The 15,266-nt window shown below is 35.7% G+C and overlaps 1 long non-coding RNA gene across 3 annotated transcripts in view; it reads left to right on the top strand.

Annotated features, from left to right (window-relative positions):
* The first annotated feature begins 1,334 nt into the window (after positions 1-1,334).
* The window catches only part of LOC113609842 (uncharacterized), a 48,420-nt gene continuing 34,488 nt past the window's right edge, over positions 1,335-15,266 (top strand). The window contains exons 1-3 of one of the 3 annotated variants that reach the window (XR_003428842.1): positions 1,335-2,787; positions 5,845-5,977; positions 14,335-14,458. This is a non-coding gene — a long non-coding RNA (uncharacterized LOC113609842). The remainder of the gene's footprint in view (positions 2,788-5,844; positions 5,978-14,334; positions 14,459-15,266) is intronic. The other 2 variants (XR_003428839.1, XR_003428840.1) reach the window with 2 other exon arrangements.

Genomic DNA, 15,266 nt, shown 5'->3' on the forward strand with positions numbered 1-15,266 from the left:
GCCTGCGTGTCCAGAGCCTGTGCTCCGCAACGGGACAGGCCACAGCAGTGAGAGGCCCGCGTACCACCAAAAAAAAAAAAAAGAACACAAATGACAAATGTTGGCAAGGATGTGGAGAAAAGGGGATCCTTGTACACTGGTGGTGGAAATATAAATTGGTACAAACACTATGGAAAGCAATATGGAGGTTCCTTAAAAAATTAAAAATAGAATTGCCGTATAAATCCAGCAATTCCACTTCTGGGTATTTATCCAAAGACAATGAAAACACTACTTGAAAAGATGTATACCTCCCCATGTTCATTGTAGCATTATTTACAATAGCCAAGATATGGAAACTACCTGTGTCCATTGATGGATAAATGGATAAAAAAATTGTGGTACATATATACAGTGGAATCTTATTCAGCCATAAAAAAGAATGAAATCTTTCCTTTTGCAACAACATGGGTGAACTTTGAGAGCATTATGCTAAGCGAAATAAGTCAGAAAGAGAAAGACAAATACTCTATGATTTCTCTTGTATGTGGAATCTAAAAAAAAAAAAAGAAGCTCATAGATACAGAGAATAGATCATTGGTTGCAAGAAGCAGGGAGTGAGAGATGGGAGAAATGAGTGAACTGGGTTGTTGGTTTTTTTTTGTTTTTGGTTTTCGGTTTTGTGTTTTTTTAGTTTAAATAAATTAAATAAAAATTTAAAAGAAAAAAAATCTATATAATTTTCTGAGTTTTAGTACATGTTCCTCTTAAGAATGCAATGAGGTTGATGTTTCCAAAAGCTCTTAAATTCTGAAATATAAGAAGAATGCTTTTCAGCATTGAAACCCAAAGGCCACCTAGACACAGTGTGGTGAGCAGACAAATGATAATCTCTTATGACAAATCTAAGATATGCTTTGCCCAACCATATTAAGCTGTTGGAAGAGTCACGTGATCTGGCTACTTGAAGCAAAACCTACACTGTGTTATGCTACTTTTCTTAGGTGGAAGTCATGCCATGTTGCAGGAAGGTGTGTTTAATGTTTCATTTCTAATTACACCCCTGAAAAAGTTATTCCATACATATCATGCAAGAATCTGACTGCAAAAGAAAAGAAAATTCTGGGCTTCCCTGGTGGCGCAGTGGTTGAGGATCTGCCTGCCAATGCAGAGGACACGGGTTCAAACCCTTGTCTGGGAAGATCCTACATGCCGCGGAGCAACTAAGCCCGTGAGCCACAACTACTGAGCCTGCGCGTCTGGAGCCTGTGCTCCGCAACAAGAGAGGCCGCAACAGTGAGAGGCCCGCGCACCGTGATGAAGAGTGGCAGTGGACCCCGCTCGCCTCAACTAGAGAAAGCCCCCGCACAGAAACGAAGACCCAACACAGCCAAAAATAAATTAATGAAAAAAAAAATTTCTGACTTAAGAAGGCTGGATAACATTTACCTGTTTAGGTATGCATTTCACCACACCCCATACCTTCTTACTTCCTTTTTCTTCTAATATAGAGCATGTGCTTTCATTTCCCAATTTTGACTTAAAATTTTATGGCACTAATAATTCATTACATTTACTTAGAACGAGAAATTCATCTAATGACTCATGTGTAAAGGGATGCTTACGAAATAAAAATCAGTGAGCATGTTGTACCATCCAAGTGCCTCCAGAGTTACTTAGACTTGTCCTAACTGATGCTGTAAACTTTGAAATAAAGCAGACTGCAGAACTTCTGTGGTTTGTGACCCCTTCCAAAATATGGCAGAATTTATAGTCATTGCATGTGAAAACTTATATAATTATCATTATAATTTTTTCTTGTAACTAAAATTCTGAATGAGCCCAAACATAGACTTGTGAGTTCATTTTTCTATAATACAAGAAAAAATTAGAATGTTTAAAGGATTAAGTTGTATACGATTTCTGATTGTGTATCTTAGTGCTTAGAAGACTCTTGACTTTTAAAAGAAGGGTAAAAATGCCACTATCTACTATAGAAATTTTTCTTGACATCTTGGCTTTTGGGGCCTATCAATCTGAAGACAACTATTTATTTTTAATACTAACAAATCTGAATTTGGGATATATCTTACAATGATGGGTTGTTAGCGCCCTATTGTAATTTAATTGGTAGTTTTTTTCATGCCTTACAACTGATGGTGTCTTAACTTTGGTGAAATATTGCAGTTGTTAAGATGGATGAATTGATCTGACTTATTAAATCCCTTTTATGTTACTTTTATGTTTCTAGTAAACTTCTTTCACTTTCTGTCCTGTATCATCCTCTGGCCTCAGCCCATTGTACCTTACCTCTGGGCCACAATTCTCCTGCCTATAAAGTAAAGGGGATGGAGCAAGTGGTTTCCAATGTCCCTACATTTTGAATGTGCTCTGATTTACTTCTTTACTGACTACCTAATATCTTTGTCTTTCCTGAAGAGGGCATCCGCAAGGGCACAGTGGATCCCTCCAGTTCCTTAACTGAACACAATACAAAATGTGATGGAGGTAGGTGGGAATAATTAAGGGGTAGGCTCTCACTTAAGTAAGATACAGCTTAGATCCGGAAACACAATATATTTGCCTACATTTATGTCTGATAGTCTTAAAGGGTAATCCCTCTACGTGATCCAGAATTCTGGGAAGATCTATGGGAATTTGTGAGGAAGTCAAAAACTATTCTTATTCTTTTTAGGTCAATGGAGAAAATATTAAAGAGCTAATGATCTTCGTTTGTTCCTTGATTTCTTTGAGAAAGGACCTGAGGGTCACCACCAAGCTCTGAGAATGAAGGAGGTGAGGACTAGTGTAAGTGTCATTCTACACCACAGTCAGGTAATATGGAACTCTTCTTATAGACTGTTGCCGATTTGTGTTACTCAAGCCAGAAATTGGATTCCTCCCTCCTTGTTTGTAACTCCTCACATCAAATCAATTAGAAATCCTATTGATTCTAATTAGCAAACATCTCCCAAAGCTTTCTACCTTTCCCCATCACCACCGTCACTACCCTGATTCAGACTACATCATCTCTCATCTGGGTTATTACAACAACCTTCCAAAAGGTCTCCACGTATCTAATCTTGCTTCCTCTTGTTCATTACAATGAGGCTATTGTATCTGAAAGCTTTTTGAAGCATGAAACATATGTAAAGTACTTCCTGGAATAAAACCTCAAAGCCACCTAGATACAGTGTGGTGAGCAGAATTATGGGCAAATCTCTAATGCCCTTTGGATTTTATAAAGTTCAATGATTCTTTATTGCTTTTAGAAGAAAGTCCAGGGTTTTTTTAACCCAGCTTCCAACATTTTTAATGTTACAACACATTAAAATCATCATATTTAAGTGGCTCACAGGGATACCCTGAAGTGGAGGGATTTGAAGAGTCTACACTGATACTGGACTTTTTAAAAAAATCATTACATTTTATCTAGGTCATAATTACAATAAGAAAAATAAAATACAAAGTGTTAGGGAAGAAACTAAATAGTTTTACATGTATAAATCTTTCAAATAAAATATTTAAAATTTTTTCTACTAAAATTTTTAAATCTGTAAACAGATTACAACTTTTATGTTAAAATTTATGTCTCAAGTGGCTTCACCAAATTTCTAATCAAGACTTTTTAATGATGACCTCTCTGAAATCTTGACAGATCAATCTGTAAGAAACATTGGTCTCACAAAAAGTAGCTAATGACAGAGATGTGTTAAACACTCTTTTTATATTGATGAAAATGACTTTCTCATCATTAACCAGAATTTGGATAACTTGAGCTACTTACATGGTCCTTATTATACTCAATTCTTCTTAAACCTAACAGCTTTCTTTTCTTTCATTGATCAGCATCACCTCAAAATTTCTGATGGTAATGCAAAATGATTTCTAATTCAATAAGACTTTTCATTTCAAAATAATCATGAAATTTTTCCTCAAGTTGCTCTAACAGCCTGTACTAGTCAGGGTTCTCCAGAGAAACAGAACAGAACCAACAAGATATTGTACATATATGGAGAAGGAGAGAGAGAGAGAGAGAGAGGGAGAGAGAGAGATTTTTTTAAGGAACTGGCTCATGTGACTCTGGAGGCTTGGTGAGTGCAAAATCTGATGGGGGAGGAAAGCAGCCTGGAAACTCAGGAAGGACTTGTGGTTCAAGTCCAAAGGCAGTTTGCTGTAAAATCAGAAAGGTAATTTGCTGATTACATTGCACATGTAATGGGTGGAGGTCATGGGGTGGAGGTCACACTTTTGGTTGAGTCAAGCCTTCAACTGATTGAATGAGACCCACCTACATAATGAAGGGCAACCTGCTTTACTCAAAGTCCATGTTTTTTAATGTAAATATCATACAAAAACACCCTCACAGAAACACCCAGAGTAATGTTTGACCAAATATCTGGGCACTGAGGCTCAAGCAAGTTGGCACATGAAATTAACTACCAAAAGTCTTAATTAGTCTTCGAATTCAAATTATGATTCTGACTAAATATTGCTAATGAGAAACTTCCCCTTCCAAAAGAAAATTTTTTCTCTGAATTTGTAAACTTTATGAGTACATATTAATAGAATACTTATATGGTCCTAGAAAGTTTTAAGTTTATTTAAGTGCTTTAAAAAGTTCAGTTAAGTAACCTTTTTTTTGGAGCCAGTAACTTGCATTTTATTTTACTTTTGTTATTGCTCATGAGTATCAAATATAATCCAGGACTAAACAGTACAGTGAGGTAAAAAGTTGAGAAATTCTCAAATATGGAGTAAAATATCTTAAATTTAAATCCCATGCACAAAATTCAGAATGACAAGATTTATGGTTAGACCGTGCTTTACAATGTGACTGAGGTTCAGAAAAGTTAATTAAGGGACAAATGTAGAGTCAGAATGGCAAACCCCAGGGATGAAGAATATGGGCTTTGCACTCACACGTTTTGGGGCCAAAACTTTTTTTGGAGCTAAAGTTTCCTCACCTGCCTCACAGGCCTGAAATAAAAAGTAAATAAGAAAAAAAATACACAGTCCTCAGCACAGTGACTGATGCAAAGTAAGTGTTCAACAAATAGAAGCTGGTATAATTTCTGTTTATATATTCTTTTCATTTTGTTTATCATTATCTTTATTATTACCCTAATTAAGGAGCTGGGATTTGATCCAGGGAATGCTTTTGCTAAAACTCATTTTCAGTAAACTATTTCTCAAGCTGGTATTTCTGTAGAACTGATCAGGAACTAAATACTACCCGAGGAGAATAAAAAAGGAAGTGAATGAAAAAAATTAATACTAAGAAAATAAATACTGCAGTCCATATCAATCACCTCATAAAAGCCTCTTATCACCAAGATAAGAGTGGGTGGAGACACTTCGCTAAATTACTATCAAGGCATTGTGGTAGCATTTGTATTAAGTGTGCCAGAAAAGGAAAATCTTTTTCCCCCCTGTACATTCACCTCATTCATCTCTACAGCTGTGGAAAAAATATTAGTAAATCTGGTCTTGAAGGGCAGAGGTGAGTGTTTAAGCCCCTTTTAGCACCAGCTACAGTTCAGAAACCCTCCATCAGCAACACCAAGTGACTCTTTTCTCTCTTCTGACCATTTCTCTTCTTGGCCTCTGTTTAGATTTTTCTTTATCACAAGTGCTGGGCTATTATGAGTGCAAGACCTATCATATTTTGCTCAAATCTTGTGGTGGTTACAGTGGTTCTTGCTCCTGTTGCTGAAATTGCATTTCTGATAACTCAAATTAGACCTCTGGGCATGGCTCATTCTGACCACAGCTAGTTGTCATTTCATATTTCTATCTGTGAGAGGTAACTGTCTGCTGTCTTCAAAACCAACAATCAAATAAAATTCTTTCCCTTTCTTTTAGATGTTTCTGGTATATTCCTGGGAACTGTGGAGAAATGAAACATGAAAGACATGTTTATGGGCTTTATTCTAGAGCACACAGGATAACAATTGCATGAAGCCAAGAAGGACAGACGTGTCCCTACATTCATCAGGTTGGTAGTAGTTCCTTACAAGGTGGAAGGCGTTGTGGTAGAAGCTGTGAATAACAAAAAGCTGTGTTATAAATGTTCCCTGCTGTCTAAGCCTGAGAATCAAATAAGGTCACTCACTGAAGAAAATGGTACATACACTAAGCCTTGAATTATAGGTTCAATGTCAATCAGTGATGATGATTGGGGAAAAAAATCTCACATGGAGGGAAATACAGGGTAAAAAAGAACAACGCAGAACCAGGGAACTCTTAATAACAGTTTTATTATAATGCAGTGGAAGAATTAAAATTATCAAAAATAAGTCTATAAACATGAGCTGATAAATTCTACAAAAGGTATTGAGTTTGTATTTGGGAGAATTTTTAAAGTGTTTTTTAAAAAAGAATTGGCATAATCAAAGAAACGTGCCACATTTATAGAAAGATTAATGTAGTATTAATGGCAACAAAATTTTAGAAGCATAGATTTGGAATGAGAAGTTGTTCCATCTATGAGCAATTGCCCAGTTTTGAATGCTTACAGTTTTGAACTAGTAAGTTGAGAATTTAGAAGAGAACATGAGTGTGATAGACACTAAGATCCTCCAGGACCTAGTGACTTTTATAGGTGAAAACAAAGAGTGAAAGTCACCTCTGATAATTCATGAATGATCAAAATATAGCCAATACCACAAGAAGTCGGAAGACTTGCACAGAAGTTGTGAGGAGTGGTATGTGGACAAGGGCAAGGAAAGGAAGAATTGAGGTTTAACAGCTGGTCCAGGTAGGAAGAGAAGTAAATCTGAGGAGAAAAAGTCAGTAGAAGACAGAAATGTAAGCCTCATCTATGTGGAACTGATTATTAAAGCCATGAGCACAGATGGTATCACTGGGAAAAGAAGAGCATATGAGAACAAAAAGAACTTACATTTTTTGATCACTTTTTATATATTAGAGCCTGGGTTTGGTATTTCATATATAGCATTTCATTTATCTAGTGTAAAAAAATCTTGAAAAATGTCCAAAACAGGCATGAAAAAAGAGGAAAAGGACATTGAAGGAGAAAGAATAGTGGGAGGAGAAAGGAATAAAGGAAAACAAAATTAATACGTTGTCATATTACCTAAAGCAAAAGGAAGGAAGAGAGGCAGAGGCTGTTCTGCATTGGCAAATTCTGAGTGGGGGGCAACGGGAGGGGAGCATTGAAGATGAAACCCAAGATTAGGTTGATTTTTAATGATCTTTGAGATTCATGGCATAAATTGTGAGGTTGAAAACAAGATTTCAAGGCCTTAAGAATGAGTTTGTAAAATGTTCATAGTAACCCATGAGAGACTAGTGTCTTTTCCGTATAGTCCCTTAGCACTACAGAAAACAATGCAATGTTCCCTGTACTTTATCCCTTGCATCTTCTTCCTTGTGGTCTTTGGTCTAATTTTCATCTGTTCTTGTGTCTGTGAAAAAGATGGCTCTAGGTACACTGGACCTTTCATTAAAGAAATGATCATAGAACTCCATTTATAAACCTGATACTAAAAATACACCAGTGAATTATTTTTCTTCCTAATGGTTTTGAGCATCTTCTCTGTGTCAGTACTGTTGTTTTGTGTGTACTATCTAATTTATTTTCAGAATGACCTTATTGCATCATTGTTATTATTTTCATTTGTCAGTGAGGCAAACAGAGGCACAGACAGGTTATTTTTCTGATGCAAAAAACTCTCCAAATAGAAATTGGAAGCAGTTTTGTATGTAATGGATTATGTGTCTTTTGCATTTGTGATTTAGATGGATCAGTACTATGGTCCATGATCTTAACTGCCAGTTTATGCTTTGTTCTATTTGTTTCCAACAAACATCAGTGAATACTTTTCACGTATGCCCCACATGGAGAAGATATGATAGCTTTCTTTATACTGAGAGTGAGCATCTTCAAAAGTGAATAAAAATGGGTAAAAGTAAATGAAACAAATTTATAAAATTAGTAATTTAGAAAAACAAAATATAAATTATTTTAATTAAATATAAAAAAAAGTTTGACAATTAATAATTCTTATATTGTGAGCTTTTTGTCAATGTGTATTATTGTAGTAATTGAGGTGTTTTGGGGTTTCATATAAGACGCTCTTTCAAAGATATATTCGGTTTCTCTCTCCTTTTATACATTTATTTAATGGGGTTGGCATTTAACATTTTTCATACATGGCTATATTTCACATTGATGTATTAAATATTGTTGAGATGTTTCTTTCTGTATTTTTATAATCTAGTAGGTTATAGGTTTTTATACCTTTCTTAATTGCTTCTATTGCAAAACTATTTTTAAAAATTGGCTAAATAAAAATAATGTTGTAATAAGGGTGGAGTGAATCTATTGTTTTATAAAATTCTTTCCAAGTTGTTCTCTTCACTTTTGTTTTGATATTCAGTCACAGAAACTAAGTAAACGAAACCTCTCTAGGGATAATAGGAATGTAAAAAATACAGACATGCGTGCACACACACACACACACACACAATGTTCATCTCCTTATAAGACACATTTAGAATATTAGGTGAAGAAAAGTCTTAAGGACAAATACTGATTTTCCCATTTCGGTCTTGGAGAGTCAAGGAAAGATATCTCTTGTTTGTTTTTAGGATGCCCAAGTGTTCCATTAGTTCAGTCAAAGATTTAATCAATCATCCAGATGTTTGAATAATTGTCCAAATGTTTTTGTCAACTTTGTGTGAAATAACTGAATGGCCTGAACTGACTTGAGTTGTTATCTTAATGCATGGCAGAGTTCAACTGAGGAAAGTATTAATTGGATCCCAACCACATGGCCTTAACAGAGAAGTAGAAACTGGTACTCCCACATTCCCATTAAATCCTGGGGTCATGCCTATTCACTTTGGTAAAATTGAACTCAAGATTTAGAGAGGTTCTGCCTCAAGAATCTAAAGACCTAGTCTGAAGGGATCTTTTGAATATTTCTTTAGTTGTATAAAATTTGAAAAAAAATCAAATTCGTTACTACCTTTTATATCTGTCTTACTTTAGATCAAGTTCAAAGCTGGAAATGTCACTTTAGTTTCCTTAAAATAATTTTTTTTCTAATGAAATTATTAGGATTTCTTAGATTACCAAATGTTGCAAAACGGTGCATGGAATGATAGTGGAAAGAAAGGACGAACTTTAGAAATAAACACATCTGGTTTTGAATCTTAGCTCTGCTATTATAAATAACTTGATGTTGAGTAAGTTATTCGATTTTCCTAATCTTCAATTTTCTCATCTGTAAATTTCAATATTATTGTAAAGTTTAACTATAATGAACATAAAATGGCTAGAACATTATAACTCATAGCTATTATGATTTTCTTAATCATAATAGATACATTTCTTTAAGATGGAATGTGTCGTATCTATATGGAATTTTAACTTTATATTAGTGCTTATAATCGTTGTATACTCAGTTTTCAACCTGCAACTACTTGGGGCTAGTATTCATTCATCCATTCAACAAATTTTTTAACACTAACTGTATTCCTAGTACTGTCTCAGTAATGCGGAAACAATGAGGAAAACATAGAAAAAAAAAAGAAAATAGACATAGTCTCTGTCCAATTAGAATTTGAAATTAATTTGGAAGAAAAACCAAAAAGGTAAATAATCCGATTTTAAAAATATGATTCTGGAGTGTACTTTACTCGAAAAAGTACAGTAAAAGAAAAAAAAAAGTACAGGTACTGTAAGAAAGTAGAACTGAATGGCCCGATTTAATTTGAATTGTTTAAGAAGGGTCTGAGTAAGTGCTATTCAACCTGATTCTTGAAGGGTAAATGTGGTCAGTAGGTAAATCAAGGGGAAAATGGTAATTCCATGCAGAGAAAACTGATGTGTAAAAGTCCTGAGTCAGGAAAGAGCTTTCTGCATTGAGAAACTAAAACAAGATTGGTGGGGTTGGAAAGTTGGGACAAGGGGTGGCATGATCAGAGGGGAGTCTGGGGTAATGGAAGGGAAAGACAATCAAAGGCATTTTAGAGTCACTCTTAAGCTTAATCTCGAGAGGACAGAACTGAACGCTTGCTTTATTTAGCCTCTTTTCACACCTCTTCCACCGAAATCCCTGTGGAAGTTAGAAAAGAATATTTTACAGGCTGAATTCTCAAAAACAAGAAAGAGAACTCTCAAGGGACTAGAACATGGAAGGAAACCCTGACAGCAGAAGGTCCAACTGAAAAGAGAAAAGAGAATGCAAAATGTGCGAGAGAAAGTTCTGCCTTAAAAGGTGAGAAAGAGTAAAAGGCATCTTCATGACGTCAGTAAGCGACACCAGGGGCCACAGAGCCCAGGGCAGCCAACACAACAGTGAGCTGGAGTAGCACAAAGGGGAATGTATAAAGCAAATACTGTTAGCCCCACAAAGGAAAATGGGCAAATTCACAATCACAGCGAGAGGCTGAACATCTCTCTCTCAGGAACCAACCGAGAAACCACCCGCTAATAAAGAGGGATATGGAGGAGTTGTGTAATGCACTTAACAAGCCTGATTGAATAGCTACACAAAGAAGCCTCCACCATACCAAGAAAACTACATGTCATTTTCAAGCACACAGGCTACAGCCACAAAAATTCAGCATGCGCTAGACCACAATGGGAATGTCAGCAAATTCCATAAAGGTGATATTATACAGGCTCCATTTACTTATGCATCAACAATTACAAGAAATTCCACTATTCAAAAAAAATCCCCATATACCAGGAAATTAAGCACACACACACATACACACAACTGCAAATAATTATTAAAGTGAAAATCAATGTGGAACTTATAAACTATTTGGAGCTGAATAAATAAATGAAAAGTGCTACGTAACAAAACTAGTGGAATATGACTGAAGCAAGACTGAGAAGAAAAGATATAAACTTAAATGTGTCTATTTGAAAAGAAGATTGAAAATAAATAATCTTTGCTTTTAAGACAAGAATCTAGGAAAACAAAACAGAAAACAGAAGAAAGTGATTAATATAAATGAAAGCACAAAACAACTAACTCTAAACTTTAAAAATGGATAAGTAAAAACAAAACCCAGTACATTGAAAAGAATAATAAGTTACTTTAGCAAATATAACCAAGATTTAAAAAATACATATAATTGTCAGAAATGAAAAGTGAAACAAGAACAACACAGAGGAGAGCAAAAAATTGTAAGAAAGCAATAAACTGCAGAGCAGTACATTTGTAAGCCTAAATTAAACCGATAATTAATTTCCAAAAGATAAATTTCAAATGTATGTACTTTTCTGAAGCTTATTATAGTTCAAAAATAGGTTTAAAATTAATGGTAATTAAAATATATTCTCCAGGAGAATAAAAAAAAGAAAGAGAGGAGAGGCAGAATCTAGCTAAAAGGTTCCAGGTGAGTAAAAGTTGTGGGACAAAAGAAGTGGTTCCTTTAGGGCATGTTTAGGACTGTAGTATTCTGTGCCAGGCAAGTTTTCAGGGAGAGATGGTAGGAATATGTAATTTAATATTATTTATTAATATTGGTCATTACTGAAACCTCTAAGTCCTGAACAGTCATTCTGCTTTTTTTTTCTGTTCTGGCCCAAATCTCAGAATCTAGGCTATTATGAGGGTGTTTTAATTTGAAGCCCTTGGAAGCTCTATCAGACCTCCAAGAGTCAAAGAAAATAAGAATGGCTTCTAATAGTTCCCTCCCACCCCAATGAGTGCTCAGAATTCAAAAATAACCCTAATAACAATTTTCTAGGCTATATATACTTTCTTAAAATATTTATTTTCCTGGCCCAGCCTCTCTGACAACTGATATTAATGTTTTAGAAAAGTGCATACAGTCTCAAAAATTGTATGAATTATCATTTATAATTGAGTTGGAAAACGGCGAGACCGTCTGATCTCTTTTCCCCACTAAATAAATGCTTTCTCATGATGACGTGAACTTTATTTGTTATTTAAACTTTTTAGGGGACAAATATGTTTGTTTTTCTACCATCAGGGCTGAGAATGTGCATCTAGAGGTGAATGCATCACTAGTGACTCTGAGCACCCTTCCTCTGTGACTGGGTGAAGTTTACTCAGTGTGTTGGTGGCCCAGGTAGTGCCATCGTGCACCTGCTTTCTCACCCTTTGATTTGGCTTTTAGATATTGTGCCCTTTTTACAAAGGATTACTTGAAAAATACAAGGCATAAATAAAATAGAAGTAAATATGATGAAAAATCATGTGAGAAATGCACACACTTCAGGGTGGATGAGTTTGGTAGGTCTGCCGTAACAAAGTACCAGAGACTGGGTGGCTTAAACAATAGAAATTTCTTTTCTCACAGTTCTGGAGGCTGGAAGTCTGAAATCAAAGTGTCAATAGAGTTGGTTTCCTTCTGAGACCTCTCTCCTTGGCTTGCAGGAAGCTACCGTCTCCTGTGTCTTCATGTGGTCTTCCCTCTTTACCCATCTGTGTCCAAATTTCCTCTTCTTATAAAGACACCAGTCATATCAGATTAGAATCCATCCTATAGAACTCATTTTAACTTAATTACATCTTTAGAGACCCCGCCTCTAAATACTATCACATTCTGAGGTATCGGGGGTTAGGGCTTCCATATGAATATGTGAGAGGGACACGGCGCAGCCCATAACAGGGGATTTTTGTAGAATATAAAAATAAAAGGGGGAAAAATGAGAAATATGGTGTAAAGATAGCTGATAAGACCGTTGTGTGAGCAATGAAAGAAAAATGATTTGAGAAGAATTTAAAACGCTCACATGGGACTTCCCTGATGGTCCAGTGGTTAAGACTCCTCGCTCCCAATGCAGGGGGCATGGGTTTGATCCCTGTTCGGGGAATTAAGATCCCGCATGCCACAAGGTGCATTCAAAAAAAAAGAAAAGTGCTCACAAACTTGGCCAAATACTAGTTAAGCAGTTGAAATTAACTTCTACTTTGCCGCCGACGTAACTCCACAGTACTTTGTTGTTTCCTGTAGCTCGTTGCATTAACCCAGTTAGTTGTGTGAAAAGCTTTTAGAAATTGCCTGCACACCATAAGGACTTAGCAAGTATCAGCCGTCTTGGCCGTCCTCATTGTTAGATTGCATTCTAGCACTCATCACAGTCTGCCTTTAATGCGGTCCACTCATGTGTCTAGTCTCCCCAACAATCCTGAATTCCCAAAAGGCAGAGAGACTCACTTCTGTTTCTCTGTCTCAGGATACAGTGTAGCCACATAGTGTTTGACACCTAGAATGTGCTAAATCAAAGTTAAGCTTCAGAGGAAAAATAAAAACAAAAAACAGATTTGCCATTTCTTAATGTTTTTTCCCCCCTTAAAATCCTGGACTAGACAAATGCTCTAATACATGCTGAATGAAATACAAGTAATATTTGTTTAAGTATGGAAATAAAATTTGTCTTTTTTTGAGAACAGACAAAAGGAAAACCACTTACTGAGGTATTTTAGAGGCTCATGAGAAAAACAGGCAGGAGCTAAATTTTAAACAGTAAAGAATTTTAATTTGGTAGTGTTTGTAAAATGCTTTAAAGATGCAGAGTGATGCATGTGCTTTTTTTTGAACTTGGCAAAAAGGAAAAGGACAAATACTTAAGACCAGATGGAGTGTGAAAAACATGAAGAAAAAAAGTGAAAACTAAGTCAGCAAAAATATAGTTTTTCAGAAATAATTGATATTTTTGCTGTCATCTGGAATGACCAAACCTCCAACTTTAATAAGAGAAAATATAATTTTTAAAATATCCAATTTGTAAATGTATTTTTATTTTGAAGAAATTTAATTAGAGAGGTATGAAAAATGTTATCATTCTGCTTTCTCCTAGAAAGTAAAAATGGGATATCTATATAAACAGGAGCTGAATAGGAAAGCTCTGCTTGGTCTGAACACCTCAAACTTTTGAGTGTGAGATTGGTGTTTTGGTGTGGGCTGCAGGCACTGTATGTAGCTTCCTTATTGTATGTTGTTTCCAGTGGTGGTGATGTATTTTGCTCTCCTACTTTACAGAACTCTATTACAAAACACCTGGTGCAATTTAATAGTCATTTTTGTACTGCTGTTCCATCACTTTATGGTCATATTTAAATTTTTTGAAGTAATTCAAAAATGTTAGCCTGGCATGGTTTGAAGAACTCTGAATCAGGACCTGGCTGGCATTAATGCTCTGCTCAGCTGTGCATTTAGATGTAAACAATGGATAAGTCACCTAATTTCTCTAATCCTCTATTTTCTTATTTGAAAGAGGAGGAAAATACTATCTATTCTCGCTATCTAACGTAGTTGTAATAAGGATCATATGAGAATATGTATCTAAAAGCGCTGCTTAAATGAAATGGGCTTACCTTATTATTATTTGTTAAACAGAACTCATAATTGACTTTTGTCGAATCACCAGCTCCCATACTTCAGATGATATCAACTACAAGAGATGCGTGTTTTCTATATATATTGCTCAGAGAAATTGTAGCAGGCAGCTTCTGTGACAGAGGTTGGTATATGATAAGACATAACCAAAATTTAGAGTTGCAAAAACACTCAAAGATATCTAATTAGGTTTCCATGTGAATTTGTAAATAAGACTGAAACCCAGAAATGGTTAATAATTTTCCTAAGATTAGTGTGCTCTGATAGCTAATTTAGTGCTTACTATGGCTCATACATGATGCTATTGGAAATGATTGCTGGATTAGACAGGGCCTTGCTCAATCTTTTAGATCAGGGGTCAGCAAACTACAGTTCATGGGTTAAATCTGGGCCACCACTTGTTTTTGTAAAGTTTTATTGGAACACATCCACATCTATCTATTTACATACTGTCTATGGCTGCTTTCATGTTACAGTGAAGTAAGTCAGAAAGAAAAACAAATACCATATGCTAACACATATATATGGAATCTAAAAAAAAAAAAAAAAAGGTTCTGATGAACCTAGGGGCAGGACAGGAATAAAGATGCAGAGGTAGAGAATGGACTTGAGTACACGGGGAGGGGAAAGGGTAAACTGGGACGGAGTGAAAGAGTAGCATGGACATATATACACTACCAAATGTAAAATAGATAGCTAGTGGGAAGCAGCTGCATAGCACAGGGAGATCAGCTCCGTGCTTTGTGACCACCTAAAGGGATGGGATAGGGAGGGTGGGAGGGAGACTCAAGAGGGAAGGGACATGGGGATATATGTACACATATAGCTGATTCACTTTGTTGTACAGCAGAGGCTAACACAACATTGTAAGGGGATTATACTACAATAAAGATATTAAAAATAAACAAATTTTTAAAAGCACCATTATTAAA

This window comes from Aethalodelphis obliquidens, unplaced genomic scaffold (genome assembly GCF_003676395.1).
Source record: "Aethalodelphis obliquidens isolate GAN/ISIS:26980383/991018 unplaced genomic scaffold, ASM367639v1 scaffold3, whole genome shotgun sequence".
NCBI classification, from domain to species: Eukaryota; Metazoa; Chordata; class Mammalia; order Artiodactyla; family Delphinidae; genus Aethalodelphis; species Aethalodelphis obliquidens.